Source organism: Anas acuta, chromosome 8 (genome assembly GCF_963932015.1).
Source record: "Anas acuta chromosome 8, bAnaAcu1.1, whole genome shotgun sequence".
NCBI lineage: Eukaryota > Metazoa > Chordata > Aves > Anseriformes > Anatidae > Anas > Anas acuta.
In genome coordinates, this window is record NC_088986.1 from 19,544,858 (window position 1) to 19,572,572 (window position 27,715).

At 39.2% G+C, this 27,715-nt stretch overlaps 1 long non-coding RNA gene across 1 annotated transcript; it reads right to left on the reverse strand.

Moving 5' to 3' along the window:
* LOC137860309 (uncharacterized) lies at positions 1–27,715 on the reverse strand. The gene is made up of 11 exons (XR_011098821.1): positions 25,629–27,715; positions 25,235–25,433; positions 21,286–21,479; positions 19,023–19,113; positions 15,221–15,322; positions 10,650–10,772; positions 10,197–10,276; positions 8,351–8,688; positions 7,676–7,989; positions 6,322–6,424; positions 1–1,434 (listed from the first exon to the last, which is right to left on the reverse strand). It is a non-coding gene; the product is annotated as an uncharacterized lncRNA (long non-coding RNA).

A 27,715-nucleotide genomic window follows, 5' to 3' on the forward strand; every position in this document is an offset into this window, starting at 1 on the left:
TGAGAGGAAACAGCCTTTTTTACAGTAGCACCACTTACAGGAAATAGAAGAAGAAAATGGCTATTTTCTTTCCATTTGATCAACAACAACAAAATTGCAACAAGGTATTGTACACCCACAAGCAGTTTGAAAGAAAGTAGAAGCACAGTTAATCTCTCTCCTTCCACAGCAGCTCAAGGAAAACACTAACACACCTACATAAAGAGCCTTTTTACTTTTCTGCAAGGAACAGATGAGACATGCTTGTCTTGCAGAATTAAATTAAGTAGATACATTTGACCCACTTGAGGTTATAAAGTCCAGAATGTTTCTAGTAAGCATCACAGGACAACACGCATTTTAAGTTTTGGTCTTCCCATACTCATTTATCTTCAGTACTTGTTCATACAAAAAATTTCAATGCACATGCTAAGGAAAACTGTTCACAAGTTTTAGACTGTCAAAGCTGAGCCTGGTTGCTCCATGGGTCTCAATTTTTAAAACAGGTTGTTAGAAGTTATTCCCAAAAAGAAAAACAACAAGCATGAAAACTGCTCAACACCTAAACATTTCACTGCATACTTTTATGTCAGTTTACACAAAAAAACAAATGACAGAAAAGCCCTGTGCTATCAGTCTTATAGAGTTATCAGCCACCAGAGAAGGCACCCAAGCAACCTGATGTTACTTTTCACAATCTGCCTGGTCTGGGAGATGTAGGAAGAAGTTTCCAGCAGCTGCATTTGAACAATTTGCCTCTCAGGCTGGCACAGCCAGCAGAGGAAGTGTGTGCAGTGGTGGGAGATGAAGCACACTTGGCTCTGCCCTGCCGTGACCCCCATAATGCAGAGGCTTCCCACAGGCCCGTCTACTTTTCTCAGTGGACACAATCCAAACAACAGTAATTACAGCAGACATCCACTCCCCATCCACCAAATAAACAAAAACACTTAAAAGAAAGCAAGTCAGCAGATTTGCCACAGGGTCAGTACAAAAAAAAATAATAAAAAAATCAGAAACGCTGGGTGACAAAATTCAGGTGGCTTTACAGGTATATGTGAAAAGAAACCATGCTGCAGTTTCCCGTAAGGTATCAGAAAACACAGAGAAAACCTGCTCTAAGCACTTTAATTTTATGAAGATAAAAGCAAAGTTTTAGACACTCTTGATTTTCTGTATAAATTGAAATCTTTATTTTAAAAAGTTGGCTTATATATTTTGACTGACAATTCCAGCTGGGATAATCTATATAATTACACTAAAGCATACAAAATACTGCAAAATTTAATCAACTGATCCATCACAACTTTCTAGTGTCCGAAGTGAAACAATCGAAGTACAAGGTGTGATTTCAATTCCATCCCTGCCAGCTCAGTGCTGCTTCAGTCTTGGCATCAACTGCAACAACGAAAAAGCTTGATTTCTCCAGGCAACAACCCACAGGCATAGCTGAAACTGAAAAGTTTTGCCAGAGTTAATGTACATCACAGTTTATTACAACAAGGATTGCAGGAACTGCAGATGGGGAACTGCTTTAAGGACCTAATGATATCTTTCCGCATGTAATGCAACAAATGCGACTTAGAACTAATGCTAAAAGTGCACAAGAAATGCAATTCTGTATTAAGATATGGTTTAAGGCCATCCTGCTTAGAGAAGTCGTGCAATCAACAACGGGTCTGCAGAAAATGTGAATTATTCCAGTAAATATCTGAGGTTTCAGTATAATCTTTGTCCATTATCAACAGCAGTAAAAGTAAAGAATAAACCAGATAACTGTGATAGTTACTAAATAGTTATATATATCATGGTTTTATGGAAGCAGAGAGTTACAGCATTTATAAATAAATCTGGAATAGAAACTGATAGCTGTGAAAGCAGAAGGCGTTTCATAAAGCGTTTTATTTAAGTCTGACTTTCTAGTCACTCTTTTGCAGATTATCCTAAATAAGCCCATGCAGCAACTATCAGTAGGTGAATAAAAAAATCTCTAAATGTGTTAATGAAAAATAACCTGCTTCTTACAAGTTTCTGCAAACCCAGGAGAAATGGAGACAGAAGCTTATCTATTCTGGAGTGGGTCTGGGATGTATCCTAACCTTCTCTTGTAAGACTGTAATGTGGCAAAGAAATAAACTAAAATGAAAATTAAAGATGAAAGGACTGTGCAGTTTTTCATCTTCATACTGTGGATTCAAACACATCCCATCCTTTAAACAAAAAACGTTTTTGCTTAATAGCTGTTTGGTGCTGTATATGAAATTAATTAGTAATCTCTGTTTTCTAGCAAGTGAGAGTTATCTTTTATCTTTATCCTCTCTTTCCATTCCCTTCTCCAAGACCTCTACTTGCCTGACCCGTGCCACAATGAGCTCCTGCCTTTGTAAAGCTCACTGACGACTGGGAAAGAGGCACGCATGGATGGGTGAGTTCAGCCTTGAAACATCCAGTGAACTTCTTAGAGATGAGATATTCCTCAACACTCCTCTTCTCCCCTTGTAGCTCTCCCAATCTCAATCAATGCACATGCAGTGCACTGCAAGGATGGAAGTGTGTGAAAGGAACTGGTTAAACTTATCTCTGTATGCTATTACATTTCCGAAATATAGCCAGCAAATTCACCAAGAACAGTCTCAAGCTGTGTCACCTTTGTCCATTGATGTATGCTCTGCCACCAAGAAGTTACAGCAATGCTTTGCTTTCCAACATGCTGTAAAAAGCAGGAATCATTTACCCAGACCCATTCGGATAGTGTCTGAGTCCTGTTCTTCATTGATGTGCCCAGCAATGCAAATCCTTCACGTGCATGAGCTGGAGCTGTTTACACTAACTGTAAAGCATTCCCAGTAGAATTATCTTCCAAGGCTGATAAAATGCTATCCCAGAAAGTAGCGCGTGTTCTGGGGGTGGTCATGAGTATCTCACCATAAAGGATGTTGACCTGTGTGACCACAGTCAAATTGTTTAACAAATATCCTTCCTGAGCTTCCAGCAAAAATCCCAAGATCTTTTGCAATACACAGCTGGATAACTCCTTTTGCCCAATGTCTCCAGGCTGACATTTTCTTCCCAGTTAATTGTTAACTATTGTGTATGGTCACAAACTGTTTTTTTCATAGCATGATCTGCTAGTTGTCTTCTCATGACCATTGTTTTATTAATAATAAAACTGGTTGCTGTCTCATCACTTGTGAAACCCTTCTTTTCCTCATAGAAATGGCTGTTGAGAGCAACCCTAAATCAAGCATACCCCTCATTTTAAGAACTCTCATTTATAAGCTTAATGCTCTTTTAGCATAGTTCTTAAGATCTCCAAAAACAAACAAACCAAAAAAGCACAGCCTCTAAGAAAGTTAGGTGCAGAAAATAATTGGCAAGAAATCAAAAAAGATCAAAAAAGATACTCGCTGATTAGCCCAGAAGACAGACCAAACAACGGAGACAGTCCTGTAAAGAACTGTGGACAAAAGTTATAACAGACGCTGATTCATTTCGACTGCTTCTAGAAGGAAACCTCATCACTGGAAATCCAGGATTCCTAAACTTGCAAGGTCAGATCAACCATCTAACGGAGGGGACAGTCAGTTAAGAAGTCATCATCTTTCAGATGACTGATTTTAGATGAGCAGAGCTCACATTTCTCCCGCTAAATAAACAGTTTGTCTTGCCAAGCAAGCTGCAGTTTGATTTGTTGTTATTCCTGAAGAGTTAAAACCTGGGTGCCCTGCTGGACAATGATAACAATAACACATAACTTGGGGATCTGTAGATTCACTGGTCACCCCAACTGCTTGTTCCTCCTTTTAAAGCTTCTCAGCAACCTGTCTCTGCTCCTGTGTGGAAGTGAACTGAAGCAGAGTTGTTTCTCCTTTACATGACTTGGAGCATACAGTGAACGGTGAGGACCTGCAAGGAGTTTGACCCTACAGAGCTGTCTCTGCGATACACACCCGTGCCTGTTCCTGGCCGTGTATCTGGCGTGCCCCATCTCTAGTCTTGGTTCTCCCCAGCTCACTCCCCTGTTCTCCCCTGCACTGCCTGCATGCCTGCTGGCAGTCAGACAGTGACCAGCAGAGAGGACAGAAGACACATTCTCTGCATTGGAAAAAAATACTACTGCAAAGGACTAAATAGTCAAAAGAAGCAATTCAGGGAAAATCCGTTCAGCCCCTGTAGCCAAGGAGCAAAAAATGAAAATACAATACTCAGAATGAACACAATCTTCTGAATACACAGCTGTTAAGCCCTACAAAGTCACTGTAAAGCTACAGAACATACATGAACTACAGTTTTCAGCAGTTTGTGACACAGACATCTTTAGGTAGACATTTGCAAGAACACTCAAAGTTTATTTTTGACATCAAGATCATTCTACTCTCAAACACCAATCCCTTGATCTAGAATTCAGAAGGAGCAGTGTCCCAGTGCAGTACGCACAGTGGCTTTGACTAAGTTGCACGCTGCAGTACGCACCGACATTTCCATCTGATCCAAATCACTCTGCATACTACATGCAGTTTCGGTGTAATAAATAGTAAGTCTGGCAAAATTACAAACAACTGAAAAGGCCAAGGTCAAAAACGCTACAGGTCTGACAATGCTACCAGTTTTGTTTACAGCACAATAAGGAAGGCTAATTTTGTTTTAGCAGAAAAGAGGGCATAGGTGAGGGGTTTGACCTTCCTACCAGCATCGCAATTGTACTGTTGACTTTTTTCATGTTCCTTGTCAGATCACGTAAACATTGTATCCTCATTCCTTCCTGTCTATAAAAGCATCCAACACCTATCCATTCACACAATGCTGCACCCGCTGTGTGCTCTCGGGCAATGTGCCATCCTCTCTGGTCCGTCACATCTTTTTAAACTGAACTCTGCACAGTAAGTCACCAGAAAGGACCGTTGTGGTGGGATAACACAGTACCATTACTGCCTTAGTATTACTTTATATCTCCTGGTTTTAATTTTTCTGACTCCAGCCTGCCAGGATTTATGGCTCTTCTGTATTGTGAACCATTGCTAAGCCTTCTAAGTAAGTTAACAGCAGTCAGATATAGGTCTAGTGAGCTTCTGAACAGCACCCACAACTCCTGCTGCAAAAAGCTGGGAGAAGTGCCAACACTCTGATATCCTACCCTTCCTTCCCTTGTCTTTGAGCCAACAAAAGCTTGTCCAAAGACCCATCAGGCTGGGTCTTGTGGGAAAGAGGATACCATCTGTGGAGGCTAGAGGCTGTAGCTAGGGCTGTGTCTACCCTCTCAGTCATCAGCTAAAGAGGAGGGAAGTCACGTCCCTTGGGATTGTTAAGTCTTCCAGTCTTCCAGTCTCACAACCATAAGAGGAATTGTGAAAAATGTAAACGTGCAAGACCCGTTCTCTGGTAGTTGTCATCGATAGCTACCACAGGATTGGAAGACATGCTAATTTTGCAGGCACTAGGAATTAATTCTGATCCATAAAGCAGAGTGTTGAAACCTCATTAGATGACATCTTGAGTCCTGTTCCTCACTGGCACAGCTATGCAAATCCTTCACAGGAAAACACATGTTGGAGCAAATTCCTTTTTGCTTTTTTTTTTTTTCCTGTGTCCATAATTATTTGAATAATAAGAGAACTTAGTCTCCTACTTTTAGGCATTCAAATCGCTATGTAAACCCACACTACTAATTATGGATTATTAAGCAAAGTGAAAAATTAGGGGCTGTCAGGGAAGGAAATGACATTTTTAAACTCATAAGTGATCATCATAAACAATAGGAAAATGTCTAAAATGCTTTATAAACATTGTTTACTGATAAATGTCTCCTGTTTTGGCTTCTGATGTACCCCGAGCAAAGTACTTAAGGAAAAGATTTGAAAATGTATTAAAATAACTTTTCGTAGTTATGTCTTCTGCTTGCTGTAAACGTCAACATACTGCCCACATTTTAATTTCTCCTACTCAGTGCAGCATGGAAACATAAGAAAGACAAAGACAGGTGTTCAGAAAAATGCCGTGATTGCAAAGGGATGGTTAATTCTAAAACATGTGTCCTGCTCTTTTACTTGTCCGATCTTTAAATAGGAAATCTGTACTCTCCTCAACTGGTAATAATTTCTTTCGTTTTGGAGCTCAATACAATCATTACATCAGAGAAATTAATTCAGTTAAAAGCCCTTAACTGAGTAGATGAACTGCAGTATTTATCTAATAATTCATTTTAGGTATGTTAATTTACCCTCAGCTATTACCCTCACCTATTATCATGTCTTTTTAAAATCATATGAAAAAGTTAAAATCAATATTTATTGCATTGATTTATTAAAAAATGAACTGCAATCATCTGTCATGGGGTTAACTTACAGTAAGCACCAGGAGAGTGTACAGAGGATAGGCTACAGCTTTACATGGTGATGGTGTCAATCTCTCCAACTTCTGTTTTCTGGCAAAGATTCACCTCAGATGCCTGTTGGTTGAAGACAGTTGTATTTCAATTAGCATTGAAATGACATAAATATAGATAGATACCAGAACATGCTTCTTAAAAGTTATTTCCTAAATGATTTTAAATCACAGGATACTCTTTAACATAGCACCTCATTGTCACTTCTCATTGTTTTTTTAACATAGAATGTGCTTTTTGTTGGTCCACTTTTGGCTTGTGTCATTCTCAAAGCACATTTCACACTTTCTTTCAACCATTGGCTTGTGGCAACCAAGTTTTTGCTACCCAAACTGTTTAACTCCAAAGGTTAAGAAAACAAAAAACCTCCAGAACATAAACATCTTTATGTAGTAACACATACCTAGCATACCATTTTCATCAACACTTCAGTGCAGCTCCAAAAGGTCTATAATAGTATCTGAAATGTTATATGTGTTTGTTCATGTTCACATTTTTGCATATTTAAAACAATTAAGTGTTACTGCATATGCATATTAGTAGGGAAGTGTGCCTTACTGAATGCTATTGATTTATCAGTCATCACCAGATAACACTTCCTGAATTTTGTACACTCCATTTAAGGCTCTTACAAACCCAGACAAAATAGACACATTAAGCTTCCCTTTCATTTTACCAAATCACCTATCTCTCTTCTTAAAATGATATTGGTTGCAAAACGGGTGAGTTGGATTTAATAATTTTAGCCAGATTGGAATCCTTCCAGGGTACTCACTTCTAGTTCATTTAAGCAAACATAAAGCTACTTCCCCACGCTGTAGCTGAAAGCACAATAAGCTTCCAGATAATCATTAAGAGTTCCTTTTAACTTGTCCCATTTTGGGAAAATATTTAAAGTTGTTTCCCTTCTTCCTTTCTTCCTTCCTTCCTTCCTTTCCCCACCTTTTCGTTATGTTTTCCAGCCATCTATTGCCCTGCCTGGATATGAGACTGTCCCAAAGGAGCCAAGCTGCAGGAGAATTCCCTGGTTTCCACCTTCAGAAAGAATCAGGCTTGAAAGCTTTTACTAGTATTTATCTCCAATACAGGAGTCCACATTTTTAACTAATTCTGTCTTTCTGAACAAGAGGCAGTAAAAACTATTCAGTCACTGGAAGCCACATGGCCAAATCTCAGTTTAGCAACATCTGGATTTCTAAACAGAGAAAAAAGAATGAATAACAGCGCACAAATAGATGGCAGATAACTTTATTAGTCCCCTGAAGTGTACAACAGACAGTTAGGATTTTTCTCATACTGATCCCAAGTACTCACTGTCAAATTTCCTTCCAAGTCTCAGTTGGGACAGCAGATGTTCTCCCAGTGTGTTATTCCCCTCACATCATGCAGTCAGGATTGCCAATTTTTTCAGGTTCTGGAGTACAAACAGGACTTTGCTCAATGAAGCAATTGTTCATCCCACTACAAATTATGTATAATTCTGCAAGCTTCTGTTGAATTCCTCCTTCAGGGAAGCTAGAATATGAAGGGGTCATGAGAAGACCTGGTGGCACCAGGTGAGATGGTAAGAGGTAGCTTGTGGTTGCTCTCAGTAAGAATGCTTGCTGTCTTGTGCATCTGGAAGAACACTGGACAAAATGTTATACTCATTGTTAAGTCATTAATGCACCATTTTTTTTGCTATATATTATGGGAATTTAAGGAATCATCAATGCTAGTTCTCTATAAAATGATTTGTGTGATCAACAGCAACATACAAATTTGATGTTATTTGGTAGATAAGACACTTACAGATTTATTCAGAGCCATGTTATAGAACCATTTTACCAGGGTTGTAATAAAAAGAAAAAAAACGATGAAATGGACTGATAACAACTCTCACTCAGCTGAATATCTTGAGTATTCAAGTTAGTAGGGGGTGTAGGATACAGCAACTTTGAAAAAGAAGATGAGCTGCCAGATGGGCTATTTCAAAGAGAGAGTGCTTACCAGCATCATGCTGCTTTGAAATGGTCAGAAGGATTCCCAGTCTTCACAAGAAGGACAGAGAGCCAGTAGTTTATTTTGTTGTTGTCCCAACCTGAACTGTCACTCACTTTCAAATTGTGGCATTGCATAGGGCCATCATGACTCTTTCGACTACATTATTGTTTCTGTAGCCGGGCAGCATTTTTCACATTTCCTGAATTCTTCACATTTCCTGAAACTTGAGGAGTTTGAAATCTCCAGTAAATGGCTAGTTTGAAGAATGATTACCAGGAATGGCAGAAATGAAGTGGGCTTGTTAGGTATGTGCAGTCCGGGAGCAGACAAGAGGCAGACGAGTCCTGAAACAGTATGATATCAGTGGGTTAGTACGACAGCATCAGATAGCGTGTGAGCTGGGAGGCAGCTGGCAGACTAACCAGGTACTCTGGTTAGTCTGACACAGCCACACGAGCGTTATGAGATGCAGCCTAGGTGTGAATCCAGCAAAGTGAACACTGCAACATTTCTCATGTGACAATACATGATTTAGATGCAGATTGCCTTGTTTGTTTTTTTACTTTGTCTATTAACTACTCTCATGTTTCTTTAGCCTATTCGTTCCTCTTTTTCAGTGTCTTTCCTCTTAATCTGGGCCCACAGACAGAACTATGTGGGTAGTTTTACAGAATAGTGCGAGGTAATACATGGGGAAGGTACATCTTTTGTTCTGAACACTTAAAACCAGGCAGAGGGTGCCAGCAATGCAATGGCAAATACCTTTTGGAAAAACTGAAGATGAAAGAAAAGAACTGGCTTGGAATTTGAAAGACTAAACAAGAGCATATCATTATCAATTCTGAAGACTTAATTACACTTCTGTTGGAAAAGTTGTTGAGGTAGCTTCTTTGCCTATATTGTATACCAATGATATCCATGATATCTGTCTTGTTGACCCATGAAAACTCATGATAGGCAAATGACCTATATAGTCTATTTAATATAGCAGCATTTCTCCAGGGGTCTCTCACAGTGAAATAAGTTATCTTTCCATGGGATAAAATGAACATTACTAAGCATAGTATGTTGTCATTAGAGATTTTTTTATTTTTTTACTTAGAATGAAAATTCATGTTCTCTTTTAAGACTTTGGTTATGTAAACACTTTCATCTCCAGATCAAGTTCCCAGCTGTCTCTTGGGTAAGTTAACTAGACTGAAGGCTTTTCCTTAGACCTATTTTTGGCCTTGGATATTTTGTGATCACTTCAAGCGCTCTCCAAATTTTTAACACTATGACAATGTCGGATGTGACAGTTGGGCATATTTTAAAAGTAAATTTTCCACTACCATATGCTGAAGTAATATTAATGTTTTTATGCATGTACGCCTTGTCAGTCACTGTGTGCTCAAATCTTTTTGCTCACTTATCAATGGTGATTTATAAGCCCCCTCAGAGACAGCATTCTACATAGCCAGCTGGGCAGCTCTGGTTTTACTAAACTTGCTTTTCTGACCCAGACTCAGAATATGTTGAGAACAATAAATAAATAAATAAATAGTCCTGTATCTATATTTAAGTTTACAGTAACTTCTCTTGCTTTCATCTGTTTTGGAAAGTCTCCATTCAGACTTTGACGATCACCCTTGTACAGACTGAACCTTGAAAGTTTCAGTCAGAGAACTGAAGGCTCAGTGAAGCTGGAAGCAACTCAGAGTAAGGTATATAGTGTGGGAAAGTTAAATAAGCTATTTGCAGTGTTTAGACAACTTTGAATATATGTCATGTGCAATGATTGAAATAACCATCTTGTAAAATGTAAATTCAGAAACTAGCATTTGGGACACTTAAATACACTTCTGTTACTTACTTGTTGATGCTGGTTACTATAGTTATCTGATGTAGCCACTCTTTTAATGTGTATTGCACATGGACTCAAAAATATTCTGCCTGGAAAGAATTACAGAAAGCAAAGATACTACTCTCACAAATACTGATTTTTTAGTTTAATGTTATAGACCATTTATTTTTATGGAATTTTCAGGAATCATAAGAAGCTTTGTGAATTGAATCACAAGATCATACAACCATGTCTCTGTATTTCCGTGTGTGTACGATGATACAAATGCAAAGAGGTACTTAGGTATGTAGCCTGTTGTCTAAAATAGGCTCCTTGCAAGCAACCTCAAAGTTTATCATCTCAGTTCAAAGTTGCCTCACCTTTTGCTGAGCCATTTTCTTTTAATTTAGAAAATATACAAGAGACCTGGTTGGTAACAGTTTAGAGGAACTGGACTATTGCATAACTTTACTGGAAGCTTACCTTGTCCATGGACAGGACAATGCTGGATTTGAGTTGCCCAGGCTTTGGAAATTGTGAAGTATTTGGCACTTTTTGCACTATTTTACCATTCACAGATGATGAAGTTTTAAAAAGGAACTGTATCTGTAGTAGAAATATTGGAAAGCTTACTTCAGCTTGATAATAACACAAGAGGAATGACACAGAGAACCTGAATCTTAAGTGCAATAAAACTCAAAATGCATTTTGAGTAAATCCACTCCCCATAGCTAGAAAGATATTCTGGCCCAACATGCTGACCTAATGACTGAATTGTTTAAAATTTCTGTCAAGCAAATACAATCTGGAAGACTAAAAGATAAAACTCTTTTCCTAAGTTTCAAAACCAGTAATTTTGGACTTTGTTCTGAGTTGGGGAAGAAAGAGTAATCTCCATCTGAAACTCTTCAGGCTTTGCAAATGTGAAAATACTTTCAAATTTAGCCGCTTCACTTCATTTTTGGTGCCTCCCACTTAGAATAAAGATTATAGAATGGCAGTATATAGTTTGTAAAAGAATTTTCTCATAATCATTTGACTTGTTTTTTCTCACTTTATGTACCATAACCTATTTCAAAAATCGCAAAGCCTCTTAGCAGGGGAGGAGGTGAGGGTGCCTTGAGCATGCAGCTCATGAAGACAGTGCATACACGACTCCCAGAAGAGAATAGCAACAGTTATTTCCACAGTGGGTTTTGCTTCTCTTAGTCTTTCTTGTTAATAGTAGTAAAAGTATCATATATGTAAATAGTCCTCAGAATGTTGAAAGATTATCATGTTCTTGCCAAGAGTGAGCATGCAGGATCTGCTTCCAAGCAAATGCAAAACCTTTTGTTTTCAGTCCAACACAAGATCACTTCCTTCAGCTTTATTAGTGATGTTTAATGGTAGTCAGATGGTTGGTTGCTGCTCTTCGCTCCAAGGGTTGGGAACGTGCTGGTATGAAAGCTGGAGTTTAGCTCTGACTCTTCCACTGACTGATGCTGATTTTTAGTGGTCATAAGCATATGCAGATGAACATATTTCTGCATGACTTGCCTTGATTTATAAAAACAAAACAAAACAAAAAAAACACTCAAACTCACTCAAAACACTCAAAAATTCAGAACTCAAATTCTGACCCAAATTCCCGTCCTCTTATGGGTGCCAGATGCTGTGTGATCCAGAAGCTGCTATGGAAAAGGAGAAAAGCCCTTCTGAACTTCTGTGATAGCTGCGCTTCAGGGAAGGCTGTTGCTTCCCACCACAGTGCCATCACGTCAGGGATGCTCGCAAGGCCGAGTGCCTCTCCTACACTGGTGCCTTGCCTGAAAAAGCTGGAAGTTCTTCAGTTCGGCAGGCACTTTGTCTCTCAGCTGTGGGAAGGATTTCTGCAGGATGTTGATCCACCACTGGTGTCTGGTTTTGTTCAGTTCTTTGTGGTTGGTGTGGCTTAACCCACCTGCTGTTTTACCACCCTTTCTCTTTTTATCAGCATAGTAGAGCCACCCAGCTTCTACTGGCACAGGCCAGCATATAAAAGCACACCTCTTGTACCCAAGTGCACCACTCAAGTGCAAAAAACAGATGAAGCCTCTACAGATGAAGCTGCAGGAATATTTTTCCCTTCTCCTTCTGTCCTTTTGTGGTAGACTGCTGCCTTGCCCAAAGATGAGCTAAACCAAACTCCAGTCCAAGGCTATTGCAGAGTTTCTGGCTATTCATGCAAGCAGCCTGACAACTCCACCAGCCAAACTAAATGTCTGTGATAGCCCTAAGGGAGGAGGATGAACCATTTTATGGCAGCTGTAAAAGGTCATATAGTAAATACCAGTGCTACTGCTCATCTGTTGTCCCAGCCGATACAGTTTGGGGAGAGGGGGTGTGGTGTGCATGTGAGCGAGCTGTTCAAAGCTCTCTCCTGGCTCTTCACGATTCAGGTTACAAGCTAGAGAACTGGAAAAACTTGGCTGATCAATTTGGGGTTGTTCTACCTATCTTGAAATGGTTGTTCAAATGAGGTAAACCTCAAAACTTGAAAAAGACTTGAAAACCCGTGTCCTGAAGTACACATTTTGCCTATTATACAAAAATTCATGCATGGTCTGGAGTTTGTTTTGGTTTATAAAGGCAGAAGCACTAGAAGACGATATTAGATTCTATAAATATCTAAAAACTCCATGTTGTTTCACTATCAGAGGCTTACTAGAAATCTTCTAATTCGGCTTTTCTTAAATACAGAAGCAAACTGTTTTCATTATTGTGATTGGTTTTCACGTTATAAGTTTAGTAGCCCTTTCCTTCTGCTTCCATAGTTTTTGCAACATGTTTTACATTTTCACATTTCCTTAAGTTTTATGTCTTCACAGGGATTTATTTGGGATACTGCTTGAAACTTCTAATAATGTTACTAATCTCAAAATCGTGAGAAACTAAGCAAATTTTGCTTTTTTTGTATGCTACCAATTATATTCTGCAGAAGAACAGCTAAGTTTTATTGTACCGGAGTGCTCCCTACTCTACCTACCCACAAATGATAGGTATGCCAGAATTTACTCTCATTTAACTATATTTTCTGCAGTCTTTCCATAATTAGGAAAATTATTACAAGCTTTTACATTTTAGCATTTTAAATTTTCTTAAATCTTCCTGCTATACTGATACATGCATACATTCCATATTGCTGCTCTTTTCACTTACAGATTATAACATGAATATTTCCTTTGTGACTTCATTTGGAAGGGCCAGGATGATGCTAACAAATTAGTGGCTTCAGGACAATAGCTCATTTCAAGAACATGTTTGTACATCCACACTCTAAACAGGCAACTTTAAATTATGTTTATATTGTAAAATAGACCATTTAAAAACTAAAAGTGCCACAGCTCTAGATATGCCATAAGGTAGTAGTCTTGAACAGGCATGATCACATGCTACTTTTCCACCCTCTCCTAAGAAAACAGCTCCTGGGACTGCCTGTCGATCACTTTCCTTCATATGCTTCTGAAAGTCCTGTCAGACTTCAGTAAAACCGTCTCAAGGGCTGACCTTCATAGATAATTTTCAGTGAGTTCAAATAGTACAAATACGCAGACAATTACATGCAGTGAGCTCACATACTTTAAATGCAGTTCTCTAGCAAACAATTGTTTCTGTTGTCCATAAAACAATTACATTTTTTAGTCAAATGTCTACTTTTGTTAATGCAGAGCTTGAGTGGTACCCACTGAATGCACAAATGATTTATTAAAATTCGCATTTAATCCATCTTACTATAAATAAAGCAGCTTTCACTGCTTGCATATCCATCAGCTGATATGTGGCTACACACAGCACACAATCTAAAGAATGTATGTTTCACATATGAAAGTGGATTAAATCTTCTGTTTGGAATTGCATGGGAAATCTGGCAGTGTCAGGGAGAATTATTTTTTTTTCTGATGTAAATAAGCATATAAATCCCTTAATTATTACTTAAGCATATATCAGAAGGACTCGGGAATAGAAATACTTCGCATTTTAAGAGGGATAGTGGGCAGAAACTTATTAGGCAAAACGTTCTATTTAGTATCTGTCACAGAATAGTAAAAATAGTAAAGAATAAAGATACATATATATACACACACACATATTAGTCTTTACCATAATGTATCTTTGTATTAATAGATAACATAGTGTGTTTTGATTCTAACATTTATAGCCATGGTCTTTAGTTGTCCTGAGACTTTTGAGTTCTCATCAGCACCTAGTATCTATGGATTCTTTCTTCTACACTGGTTCCTTAAATTCATTTTCAGAAAAATTTTCTGTTGGACTAGAAGAACTTGTAATGTCAAACTCTACTCTTTCAGCCACTACAGATGTATGAACAAAGCTCGTGCTTTGGCCAGTGCCAGATTCTGAGTCACGCAAAGATTTTTACAAAATTAAACCTTATAATACTGACATGGAAAATACTACACCACGGGGAGTTTCTCACAGAAGTTTTCTCCCCTGCAGGCCATATCCATATAGTTCCCTCACTGCAGGGTTTTGATGATTGTAAATCCTCAAATTCTTTCTTGCCACTAAATCCCAGAACTGATCAGGCTGGCAGTGTGATGGGATGAAAGGTATAGAATCATAGAATATCCCCAGTTGGAAGGGACCCATAAGGATCATTGAGTGCAACTCCTGGCACCACACAGGTCTACCCAAAAATTCAAAGAGGCAGAGGATAAGTATAAAACAGATGTAGAAGAACATCTTCAGGAATGTCATTTCTGTGCACTGAATGTCATTCAGTGCACTGAATGAAGTAGAGTATGTAAACATACATATAATTAAAACTAAATAAAACTATAACAGATCCACCTCCCTGTGTATCTGCATTAACTTCAGAATCTGTAAAGGAACTGCATGTCTGTCTCAGACTCCTAGGTGCCACCTACTGCTTATCTTTTTACAGAGGTAGGACTAGACTTTCAGCTGTTTGTTCTCCATCCTTCGGTGAGAATTTGTGCCCATGATCACAGCAGTAGTGGCATTCAGCACAGAGCTACACGACCAATCATACTATTACTATTTGTGCTTACCGTGGTTGAAAATTTTCTTTTTTCTTGCAATGTGTTCCTTTCAACAACTCTTCCTGGAAAAAAAGCTGATGCAGTTGCAACAACTCTTACTCTCCTCCATCCCTTTAAAAAAAAAAAAAAGTTGGCTGCAATGAGCAGGATAACTACATAGCAGACACTGACTATAGGACTATAGGTCAGGAGCTTAGTTAGGCACAAAAGCAGTAGTTAGGGAAAAAAAAAAAAGGGGGCAATTCTTCATTTATAGTCTCTATGTATAGTCTTTCTGCCTTTTTTTTTTTTTTTTTTTCCAGGCCAAAGCATTGGAGGAAAACTTGAAATTCCTCTCCCAGAATACAGTCCTGGTACATAAAGAATCAGTTGCTTTTGCAAAGAGCTAACAAAAAGTATGGTGCAGTTGATTTTTAAATTGTATTTAAATTTACAATTTTACTTTCACTTCTTTAGTTCACTCAGGTCTAGGAAGTGGTACTCATTCGTTTCTGCACAGGTGAAAGCCTTTCCTACAGATGCTCCACCTCAGCAACATGAAAACTTGAATATGGCTTACAGAAGTTGGCACTGTGGAGGCCACATTGTCATTTTTCCCAGGACAAAACATGGCTGTAAAGTTATCCATGTCAACTAAAGACATTATTATTAGATCTTAGCATTGTGGTCTTTTATAACTTACTGGTCTTTTTGGTCTTTATGAACTGTAGCTCTGAAGCAGTCCTGATCAATGGTTCTTAACAAATGTTAGAAAAAAAGTTTACCAGAGCTTTTAATTGGATTTAAAACTTTAAGTGTGAGAATAAACAGCAGAGTATAATTAGTTAATTACTACCAAGGGAGAAATGCTGAGCAGCTGAATGCAGTATAGCAGGACTTCGTGAAAACGAGGTTTAACAAAACTTATCTTAAATCAGCATAAAATTCATCAGCAATGGCACCTATAAAGTAGGCAGTCCCTCTTCCCTAATGAAACTTTAAAGGTGTGGGGGTTTTGTTTATTTTTCAAAAGAAGGTCAACATCAGCACTGTATTTAACACTATCATAAGGTGACAGGTTTAATTATAAATTAGCACCAACAAACTTTCCAGCCCTACTTATCACACCTTGCAGATTTGAAGCCTGCAAGCACCTAACTGGTGCTTCACTTGCATACACTGCTTGTTCAGCTTGATGTCTGAGCTGTCAGCTGGTCTCACACCTTGTAAAACACAGCATCAGGTTCTGAGTTTATCTTTTACTTCATCGTTTCTAAATTCTTTTTAGTATCCCGAAAACAATGCAAAAATGTTCCTTCAGTTCCTGTGTGCCATCCTACCTCCAGGTGAGAAAGTTTACTGGAATGCCTCCTGTAAAAGTTGGCCCTTGTGTGCTGCGAAGGCTTGTGCTAACTGGTAGAGCAGAAATCCCAGCAGTGGTACAGATAAACTGAAGGCATTCCTCGCACCTTGGTCTTTTATCCTCCACTTCTCTGCCCGGACACACAATGCATGCGCTTCACCAAGGCCAACAACTGTCAGAGATAGCAAACACTAAGGCAGCACCCGATGCTTCTTTAAAAGATTTTCTTATCCTCCTGGAACCAATGTGCATGGGTTTGGTCACTTTGAAAAAACAGTGCCTCATGCAAAGCCTCTGGCATGGATTGTTTGTTCAGTGCTTGTTTATTTTAAGGATGCTTTAATGCAGCTTCCTGTTACTGCTGAGCACAAAGAATATCAAACAGATTTTCAGAGCTCTTGACAGTGTCAAGAAGATCAGCAGGAGGCTGGGGCATAGGCAATGAAGTGCCATGCTGACATTAATTGCTTGAAGCTTCTTTTGCTTCATTTGCCTTCCCATCCCTGGAACTCCTGGTGTGTTTGCTGATTTATTTATTTATTTGTTTATTCCCAGCAGTTCTCCAGCTTTAATTTGTTGCAGTTACCTGAATGTAAACTGCTCATGTACATAGATGCATTTTTTTTCTTTTTTCTTTTTTTTTTTAAAGGGATATTTTGAACAAGGCAAGAGAAAATCTCAGATCTTCTGTGTGTCTCTTTGTTGCATATAACAAACACTACCAAGCTGATGATGCTTGAACCACCAAAGTGTTTTCAGGCAGCTACTTTCAGGTAATTTTCTTGTCAAAATTCAGGATGAACAGACATGTTCCAGATTAGAAGTGTTCACACCTTCATCTTTTTTTCCTGTTTTTTAAACACTAACTGCATCTTTTTCAGAGACAGCTAAGGCATCATTGACTTGCCTGCTAAGCCTCACACTTTTATAAAATTGTATCGGTGATACCAGCTTTCCCCTGGCTGGTATTCCTCACGGCATTTTTGATTTGCAGGCAGGAAAAGAGATCAATTACCTAACTGTAAAGCTAACTTGGTCAGTTTTCTCAAGAACTGTATCTGGACACTTTTAACACTTGCTATATAGCTCAAGTACAAATGTTTTGAATAAGTCCACAGAAAGAATCTTTACTATAAAGATATTGCTCACAGAAAAGATTTCGAGAGAAGGCCTCATCCTCCACCTACTTTCCCTTTAAGCTTTCTCCAGGTAAAGATCTCGTAGAAGTTCTGTTGAATTTCTCTCCATTGGTGGAAATCTCTCTGTGTCTAGAGTTTTTCCAGTCTTACCCTGAGATACATTATGCGAAGTGCTGCCTGAGTAATACCATGTAGAGGAAATGATTTTTCTGCATATTTACTCTAACAGTACAATAAAAGACAGATTCTCATATTTCCTCTGTGCCTGACTCTGACAGGCTGTTCCCAAGCGACGGGACCTCAAAGACAAATGTTAACATGGTGTATCTCATCTCTCTCTATGCCTTTGTGTTTTCTGTTCTGATTACCAGACTTTTGAAATCGAGCAGTTTGCAAGAACAGTGTTTGTGTTTTCTGTTTAATGCAGCATGGTGCATACAAACAGGAAGGCAAGCATGACGTCCAGCTTGAAGAAATTAAGATAAAAGTTGGCTTAATGGCAACTTTGCAATTTGTTGGTAGCATTTTTAATATTTCTGTGAAGCTTTCAAACTAGCAAGATAAAAATTCAAGTAAACAACTGACAAGTATTATCCTCCATATTATTGTTTTGACACTGTTGACAATATTTCTCTTACTCTTTTCCTTTTCCATTTGGAACTGGAAAAACAGAAAAAAAATGCAACTGTTTCGAAAGCCACTCATGAGAGTTTAGCAGTATCAAAAGCCTAAGGTACAAAGCTAATGCACCTTATATTGGTACAGCTAGGAACAGCCAGTGGTGCCGTGGTTGCTGATCTGACCAGTTGACTAAAAGTAAATTGTGTATTAAGGTCTGAGGGAACTGGAGTATGGGCTCACGGGCTTCTCTGACCATCACAGATAGCTCAGTTACTGGAGCTCAGGTGCTTCATTTGCCTTGTATTTCAAATGACTGAATTTGTTGCACAAAAAATGTGAGTGTTCTGACAAGCTGGCTTTTTGAAACAAAGCACATCTTAATTTACTGACACAGTAAACTCATCTCAACCTCAGTTTTTACTGTGAAAACATACATGTCATGTCAAGTTAATTTTCAAATTTATGTACCCAGGTTGTTTAAGGATGTCAATCCTCGTTTAGACCACTCTATTAATTTCTGGCACAGGACGTGTTGCCAGGGATTAAAGCTCTCCCACTTAATTTGCCCTGATGGACTAGATGTAAAAAAACAGACTTAACATTGTTAAGCACAACTTTCATGCTGGACATTCCTTAAAACATAAAACACTAGCACAGAAAAAAAGATCAACTATACTGTAATTTCTAGATGCTAAATAGTCCGTGTCACCTCTGCTTCAACCTGCATTCTGTATCATTCTCAGGTCTCCGTATTCTTGGAAGCTCCATCTCAGCAGCATCTTGCAACATAGGAACATGACCTGCAGAATTTCATACACCATTGTCACTTGACTATACTCTTAAATGTCAAACATCAATTTTTAAAAGAATTCCTATGAGCAACATTAAGACAGATTTATTCTTTTTGTCAATGACTGGTGCCAAGCTGTACTCCAGAAGCATAGCCATCTTAGGGAGTAACAAAATCCATCACTGCAAAAGTATCAGAGCCAGTGAGATCTCACATCACAGCCTTGGTGGCATAAAGGTAATGTTTTACAGTCTTTTTTCCAGCAATAGTAGATAGAAAATAGATAATCGTAGATAACAGATAGATAACAGTAGATAGTAGATAATAGTAGATAATAACTTTACTGTTTACATTTGATGACCTTAAAGATCTCTACAATTCATAGCAAGGCATCATGTGACATCATTCATGGGTCATTTGTCTTTTAACAGTTTTGAATTAAAAAACAAACAAACAAACAAACAAAAAACGCTTGAGGTTTATAGTTTTTAAGAACTCTTCATTAGAAATACAGGAAATGTACTTTAAACTTTACTCAAACACTGGTACCCCCATGCCCCTGTAAATACAACCAATTATTGGTTCTGAATAATCCAATGCCTGCTGGGTTATCGGTGGGGTTAATTTCATCAGGCATGGTAGCAGAAATTTTGTACAGAGCTGCTCCCACAGACACCTCATGGTCTCCTGAAGCCCTGCAGTACCAAGTGTGTGCATAGAAGCAGTCAGTCCCTGCCTGCTGCTGCGCCCGGCCGGCGTAGCTCTTCCTGTGGTCGGGTATACATGAGGTAAGGGAGCCCAGCCAGTCTGGGCCAAAACAAAAACATTTACGTACACATTTAGTGTGAACTGGAGCACTTTGCTCATCTTGATTATACAAGAGTTCCTGCACAACAGTAAAAACAGCCTGACTGTAGGAAACCCTTACCAGTAATCTGTGCCTCCACTCCTGTTCCAGGTCACTTCTCAGGTCCTAGTCTGAGAGGTGAGGAGGAAACCACACCTCACTGGAGTTTTGTGGGGCTTTTTATCCCTTTTGCACTGGTATACTTCTGCAAACACAAGTCAGCCAGCAAAGCTCTGGATGCCTGGAATCCACAGGCTATAATTTCAATGAATTCTAATTAAAAAGGCACTCTCACATGTTTTTGGAATAATGAAGCGTGACTATTTTGGAATAGGAATGTAAACAAACACTGCCTCAGATTAAGGGCACAGTTCACATCAGGTTCTGCAGACACGAGAACCATCACATACAGCAGTCTTGGAAAAGGTATTCCAGGTTCCCACATCATCTGAATAAGCAAAAGAACTCCTCAGCTGCTGGGCCATGAAGTGCAACACAGCATGCACTAAGACAGTGGCTGGCTGTAAAGGAACAAAGTACTGCCTGGCATAGACAGAAAACCACTGCAGCAAGACCTATTTGCACAGTTTATTAGACAACAAAGAAAAATCCCCACTGAGTCCAGGTTCTGTAACTTGAAATTTGTTTGGCAGAGAATGGTTTTAGACAATGCTGAGATTTCTTCAGAATGCCTTGTACTTCCTACAACCAAAACTAACAACAGATGGCTTCAAAATCTAAATCCAAATCCTATACCTGCTTACATGATCATAGGGATATTTACTTTGTTCCTCACAAAATATACTGAAGTGCATGTCTAAGGTGCCCTTTGTTTTGATTCTAAACTAGTAATGGCTCACAAGTGTGTTCATTTTCCTCTGCCTAAGAAGACTTGAATAAGGGGCAATAAAGGGGTGCAAGCACAGCTGAATGTTTGTTTTGTTTCCAGAGACAGCGATGAAGAGGTTTGCCCAAAATAAAGTTGGATTATCTTGTCTATGAAAGTCATTGTGGTTTGGAACAGGCGATGACAGAGCTTTTATTTCTGTTTGTCCTTCCTGTGGAAACAGGCAGTGATTTGTCTCCATCAGACCCTGAACATGACAATTTTACATATGCTCAGACTATTGACCTTGCAGCAAAAGCCTAAAGCTCCTTTCCACACCAGCCACAATTCTCCCGGTGATACTAACTCTGGGCTTCTGCAGCCTCTATGAGCAGTGAGCTGACAGCTTGAAGCTGCTGTTTGGGCACTTGGTGTCCCTGGGGGCAGAGGCGGTGAGTGCTCCCTGTCCCCTGAGCTCTGACGGCATGAGCCAGCAGAGGCGAGCTAACCTTGCGTCAGCAGCCATCAGGCTGATGCCTGCGCCTGATGGCCTGGAGAGCTGATGGATCGCATTTGCTCGTTTGGTGGGTCCAGCTGCTAAATGATCCCCAGATCTTTAGTCACCTCCACAGTGAGAGCCTCCATTGCAGCATGCACAGCAGGGATGCAGGCAGCCACGCTGTGGGGCATTTTCAGCTTGAACCTAGAGCAGAAACAATTACATTAGATATATCACAACTTCCAGGGGAGAACCTGTTATGAAAGATAAAATTAAATTTGCTCTTCAGATTTAACATACTTAGGTAACACTAATACATAATCCTTATTGCCAAAACAGAAAGATACAGAAACAAAGCAAACTAAACAGAAAGATACAGAAACAAAGCAAACTAAAACTATGTAGCTCCTTAAGATCTTGAAAGGAACAGGCCACAGCCAAACATACCAGTGAACTAAACTTAAGCAATTCTTCACCTTTGTTTTACAGGCTGGGAAGTTAAAAAACAAAACAAAACAAAACAAAACAAAAGACATCCAGATGGTATTTGGTCATGGGCATAAAATGCACGCTGCCAGAGCCAAACGATAAATCCTTAGCAGTTCTCTCCTCCAGCCATATTTCTGAGACTTAAAAATAAGCCTCTCACCCTCTCTCTTAAGGGGAGGTGCAAAATACATAGTATCTCTTATTCACGTTCCAATTAAAGTAGATTTTCATGGAAATTGCCTAGTGTCATGTTTTCAGTTTAAGCAGAAACCACTACACATGCTCAAAAAAGAGACACTTCTTAAGAGGCTGTCCTTACAGCAAGAAACCTTGCTAATACAAGGGTTATTCACAAAAATGTCTTCAGGGTGCTTCCCAGGCAGAGTGAACCCTATTGTTGCACACAGCTGGTTTCAAGAGGAGACGGCGCACATCAGGGTATTGCCATCATGGCACCTTGAGTAACTGCACAGGCACCACAATCAGGCTTGCAGGCTACTTTTTCTCCAAACACACACACAAAAGAGGTGGTAAATACTTGATGTTCTGGGTGCTGAAAGGGCAGCTGACAGATGACTTGTGGAAGGCATTGTGCCCCTCAGTGTTAAGAATTTCCCTCTTCTCCTTGTGGCAGCAGACATTGGGGTAGACCCAAAAGCAAGCAAGGAGATTACAACATCTAGATTATTATCTGGTCCAGTGCTGTTAAATGGTTGAGTCATCAAACATTCTGTTGACAGAGAACAGAAGACTGGCTAGCATCCATGGGTCATGCACAGCAGTTGTTTAGGATCCTGGATCAATGCATTTTCTGATTCAATCAACTGGCAGATGGGCATCTGCTCTCAAACGACCTCTGCACTCAAAGCATTTCAGTTCTACATTTAGTTTCCAATTAATTCATGGATAGCAAAAAGCTAAAAAATACTACTACAAAGAGGTATTTTTCTCTCCCAAGCTCTTCAAAAACAAGGAGAGAGAGGTTTGCCCAGAATGTGCTGTACCACAGTATGTTTCCTGTCATTTGTTTTGGAGACAGATCTTTTGGGGGAGGTCAGAATGGATGTTTTCATTAGTTTATTTGTTACAAACTTCCCCAGAGTCTCTGGTGGCTTGTTTTCAGGTCATCTTGCCCAGAAACAAAGTTAAAGATAAATGCAGCAATGATTCTAACAGCATGAGGAGAAAAAAAAATAATTTAGAAAAAAGAAAAGAGAAAAAATAACAAAGGGAGAGGATCATTTGCAGAACCCTGCCAGCCATGCCATATTGACTAAACAAGCTCCTCAAGGACGTGTGGCAAATTCAGAACCTGGTCATCAGTTTTAAAATAGCAATTTTGGAAAATTGAATAATATGTCACATTATTGCACATCTTTCCTGCTGCACAAACCCAGAAAACCAAAGGACACATAGCACAATGTTTAGATCACACAGACTCCCTCAGGCTAATAAAAAGGAGTGGAGAAGCACAGAGCTTACAGAACCCGTTTTACGGATGCAACGAGTAAAGAACAAAGAAAACCAGAGAGGTAACTCTCTAAGGAGAATTAGTCAAACATAATTTTAATCATGAAGCCCTAATGCCAGCCTCCAAAATCGCCCTATATTGCACCTCAGCCATCACAACATCTCTGTTTTTCTGTCTGTTAGGCAACTATAAGAGAATGAGATAGCACTAAAATTTCATCTGAACACAGCTGTAAAGGCAGAAGATATTTAGGGCATGCCTCTATGCTTGTGTGTTCATCATAGATTATCTTGTTTATTTATTTCTCATCTCAAAATGAAAAACACGATCGTAAATTGCTATGTCCACGTAGAATCTCACTCTCTAGGAAGACAGAACTGGTACCTTTCAGCTGGACTATTGCTTTCCAAGTCATTTGTAAGCATAGCCATGCTCAGTCTTTTGTGTTCACAAAATCTTTTTCCTGCTTCTTCACCACCCATTCTAGAACACAGATTGAATAAGCGGTCCATGCAAGAAAAGGACTGACAATCTAGCTGTTAAAGCAGCCAATGACATATCTAGTCCAGTCACACAACTGCTCACCATAACTTCTAAACAGATTTTGTACCTTGCATCATCCCAGGCTTGGAAGACTGAGAGCAAAGTCAGGTGATCTGAAAACCTGCTCCCAGCACAATTCCTATGGACACAATCTGGCCATTTGCATTCACTGATGGTAGGTTTGGGGAGTGGCTGACTAGAGGCAGTACAGACAGCATGTCCCACATTGAAAGAAACCTCAAAAGGCATCAGAATGGGGTTTATCAAACCCTTGGCAACAATAAAGTCAAACAAGTGCAGTGGCTGTTTACAGATCGAAGGGTCTCATGGGTGTCCCTAACTTTCTGGCCATTTGATCATAAGCATTAACTCTGCTTCATAATTCATGTTCTCTTGCACTCTCTTGCCCTCTCTCTCTCAAATTTGCATGCCAAAGAAAACCAGCACAAATATAATCTTTAAAACTCTTAAGAAACCAAGGAAAAATGCAGACTTACTGTTTACATGTTCTACAGACTCAGGCATCAAATACTTTGGAAAACATCAGCCTAATTAGACCATTTACATTTCTTGCCTCAGCAATAAAATGGGAAAGCAAGCAAGCAAAGAACTCCTTAGCCACCATCAAATCCATTTTTTAATACATACCGATCTCAAAATCCTAAAGAAATGCATTTCTTATCAGCAAAGTAAAAAAGCACTAACCATTTTCAGATCATTAAATTTGAATGCATATCCCTTCAGTTTTTATTCGGGTCTCCCCTCTATGTACAAGCATTGTAGTCTCTTTACACTTTTTTTTTTTTTTTCCCACAAAAGTCATCAAATAGATATTTCAGTTATTGGAAATGTTAAGAAATGCTTATTTAGTGATATTTGCAAAGCATGCTTAGATTTGAGATCACTGCTTTAAACCTTGCTTCTTTTAACTCATATTCTAGCTAGTTCCTTGAAGAAACTGGGGAGACTGCTTAACCCTCACTTCAGTTTCTTTTTTTAGGAGGATATTGATTGATGTTTGCTTACTCAGAAACTGGAGATTTAATTACTTCACATAATACTGAAAATTCAGGTTAGCAAACTGTGGAAAGTAGTAATTATACAAAAAAAAATACACAACAGTTAATCTCTCCTTTTTATTAGTTTTATAGTAGCTCTGTTAATGCCTTAGGCACTAGACTGAATCTATGTCATACACAACAGTGCCACAGCTGGAAAACAGGAAGCTGGAAGCTAGCATCAGTCACTGGTAAAATAACAAAACAAGCCTTAAGTTTAAAGGCTCAAATTTATTAAAGGAAAGAAAATCCACTTGGGAATTCAAATATTTCTTCAGCTGGAAAAAGACATTGCCACCCACACAATCTACTACAAAAAGCTACTACACAATCTAGCAAGAGAGATGTTAAAGCAGTTTGTAAATGACCACCCTGCATGGGAAATCACTTGGACTCACCTTTGTTAACACACAACCTTGTGGACAAACGGTGGTACCTCTTAGCGTGCATTCTGCTTCCATCACTGCACCCAAAGGTGGTGGTTTTATTGCTTTGGCCAAAAAATGTTAAATTCCTCCCAACTGGAGCAATTTGATGCTCAAAGCTATTTCACAAAATGGTGTTCAGAACCTTTCAGGTGTCATATGAGTTTGAAGTCTGGAATGAGAAGACAACAAAAAGAATGCGTTTTTTTGAACATGCACTTTGATCACCATCATGGGTCATTCCATCAGCATAAAGTATCACTCCCTCAGCCCCCCAAGCAAATACTGTTTCCTAGTCAATCCATCCACACTTACTGTACTCTTCTAAGAGTACATGCACTTGTTTTCCATTCTTCTCAATTCTTACCTCAGGGAAAATGTAAAATGGAAACACACAGAGGGAACAGCCCTCAGGTCACCAGTACCCAGTCTGGTTTCTAGCATGAGCTGGCCATGCAAAGAATCTACATGGCTAAAGCCCCCATCTTGCAGCATGTTTGTGTCCAGCCCCAAACACGTCCCTTTCCACTTGTCTCCACAATCTGCTTTCTGACGGCCTTACATTAGCACTTCCATATTTGTTCTTCTCTCAGCTCCATACCAACTCCACCTGCATGTTTCTGCTTTGATCACTAAGAGTAAGTATTTTTTTGCTGCGTACTTTCCAAGATTGTTTTTCTGGTAGCAAAAAAATCTGTTAGAAAGAGAGAGAGCTCTTAAGTCTCTATCTCTGGCACAGCATTGTTAGTGATTATTTAGCTTGCTGGTTGAAATTATGAACTCCCAGGAATGGCTGTACTGAGCAACATGGATCTAGCAGGTTTTGTTTCTACATTCCCCACAGGAAAGTAATCTTCAAGGCATGAAGTCCCATGATGGCTTCAGTAGCCTAGTATCAGTTTAAGGTCAAATATTATTTTTTAAAATCACTACATTGTACTAGAATAATATCTACTAGACTAGATCTAAAAAATCAGGTCAATTTAGGGGAGGTTTTTGATCAACTGATACTTTTAGAGGTTACAAAAAGTTGAATTATGGTTGCATATTCAGAAACTGGAGAGCAGATAGAGCAGCTATACTCCAACCGCTACCTGAAAGGCGCACTGTAGGTTTCCCGAGGGAGACCAGTGAGTGTAACAGCTGTGCAGACTTCTGCAACTGGCAAAAAATTTCCATGGCTCTAGTAAATGAGAAACAGTTTAACCAATAGAAGATCCCAAGTTTCAGCAGCAGGGAAGGTGGAGCAGTTCAGCAGCAAGAAGGGTCTTCCAGGCCACAGAACAAGGATGGAGGGAAAAGTAACGACTGTCTTGCCTTATTTTTCCCACCTAAGCAAAATAACTGAGATGTCCAAGAATTCATGCATCTCCTTTGTTTCCTCAATTTACTTCCCATGTTTGATCAGAAGTAGCATGGAACAGTTTTTAGAGAACTCTCCAAAGTTATTTTATTTCTGAAGGACAAAGCCTCACCTTTCAAAGAGAGTTCTACTGCACAGAAAACGCACACATGTGTCCAGCTCTTCCTTTCCACTACTCCAAATTAGTTTTTTATGCCCAGACCGTGGCACAGTTTGTTATGTTATTGTGAGCAGTGAACAGCTTCACTTTTTGTCTGTTTCAAAAAGAGCAGAATATCAGATGTCCCTCATCTTAAGTCCTCCCAAATCAGCTCTTATTTTCTTCCTTGCAGCCACACTGCTTCTAAGAAGCAAACCGCCCCTGTTGGACTAGCTAAGCTTTGGCTACTTAGCCATCTGTCTGAAACTAAAGCGCCACACTATTTATAAAGCAGTGCTCTGGGCTATACACAGAATGAAATTCTCAGAGCTGTCTCAAAAGCTTATAATTCTAATGCAATTAGTGAGATCCCTATGCGTGATTTGCTCAGAGAACATGCATAGCAAGACAGGAGCCATAATAGACTACAAAATTCTTCCTATTTTCCACTGGCTATATGCTCTGTGTTTTTAATACTCATTTGGCAGCTCACATATTTCAAATTCGCATGGAGACCCAGTGACACCTCACATGAATGCAGATGACCAAAAGCAGCCTACTGAAATGCCAGCGTGGTTTGTAACTGTATGGAATGGCCAAAGACAATGCACATTTGTCTTCAGGGAGCTAGAGTCCTAAATTCAGCTCTGTGACTATGGGAACACAAGGCAGTTCTGTGTGTTCAGAAAACCTTTTTTGCATTCCAAAGAACAGCATTTACAAAACAAAAAGCTGTTTCATTTGCAGCAGTCTATAAGATAGAGCACATCATTGATGGTAGTGCTGGTCCCCGCCACAGCGACAGATAAAATAGCCTGTACAAACAGGAAATGTGTACTGAAATAGTTGGTCTGAAAAAGTTAAGGATCTTCTGCCAGATAAACTACATAACCTCTGTCAAAAAATTCAACAATATATTCTGCAACAGCACAAAGTATGTTAATGTCAACAC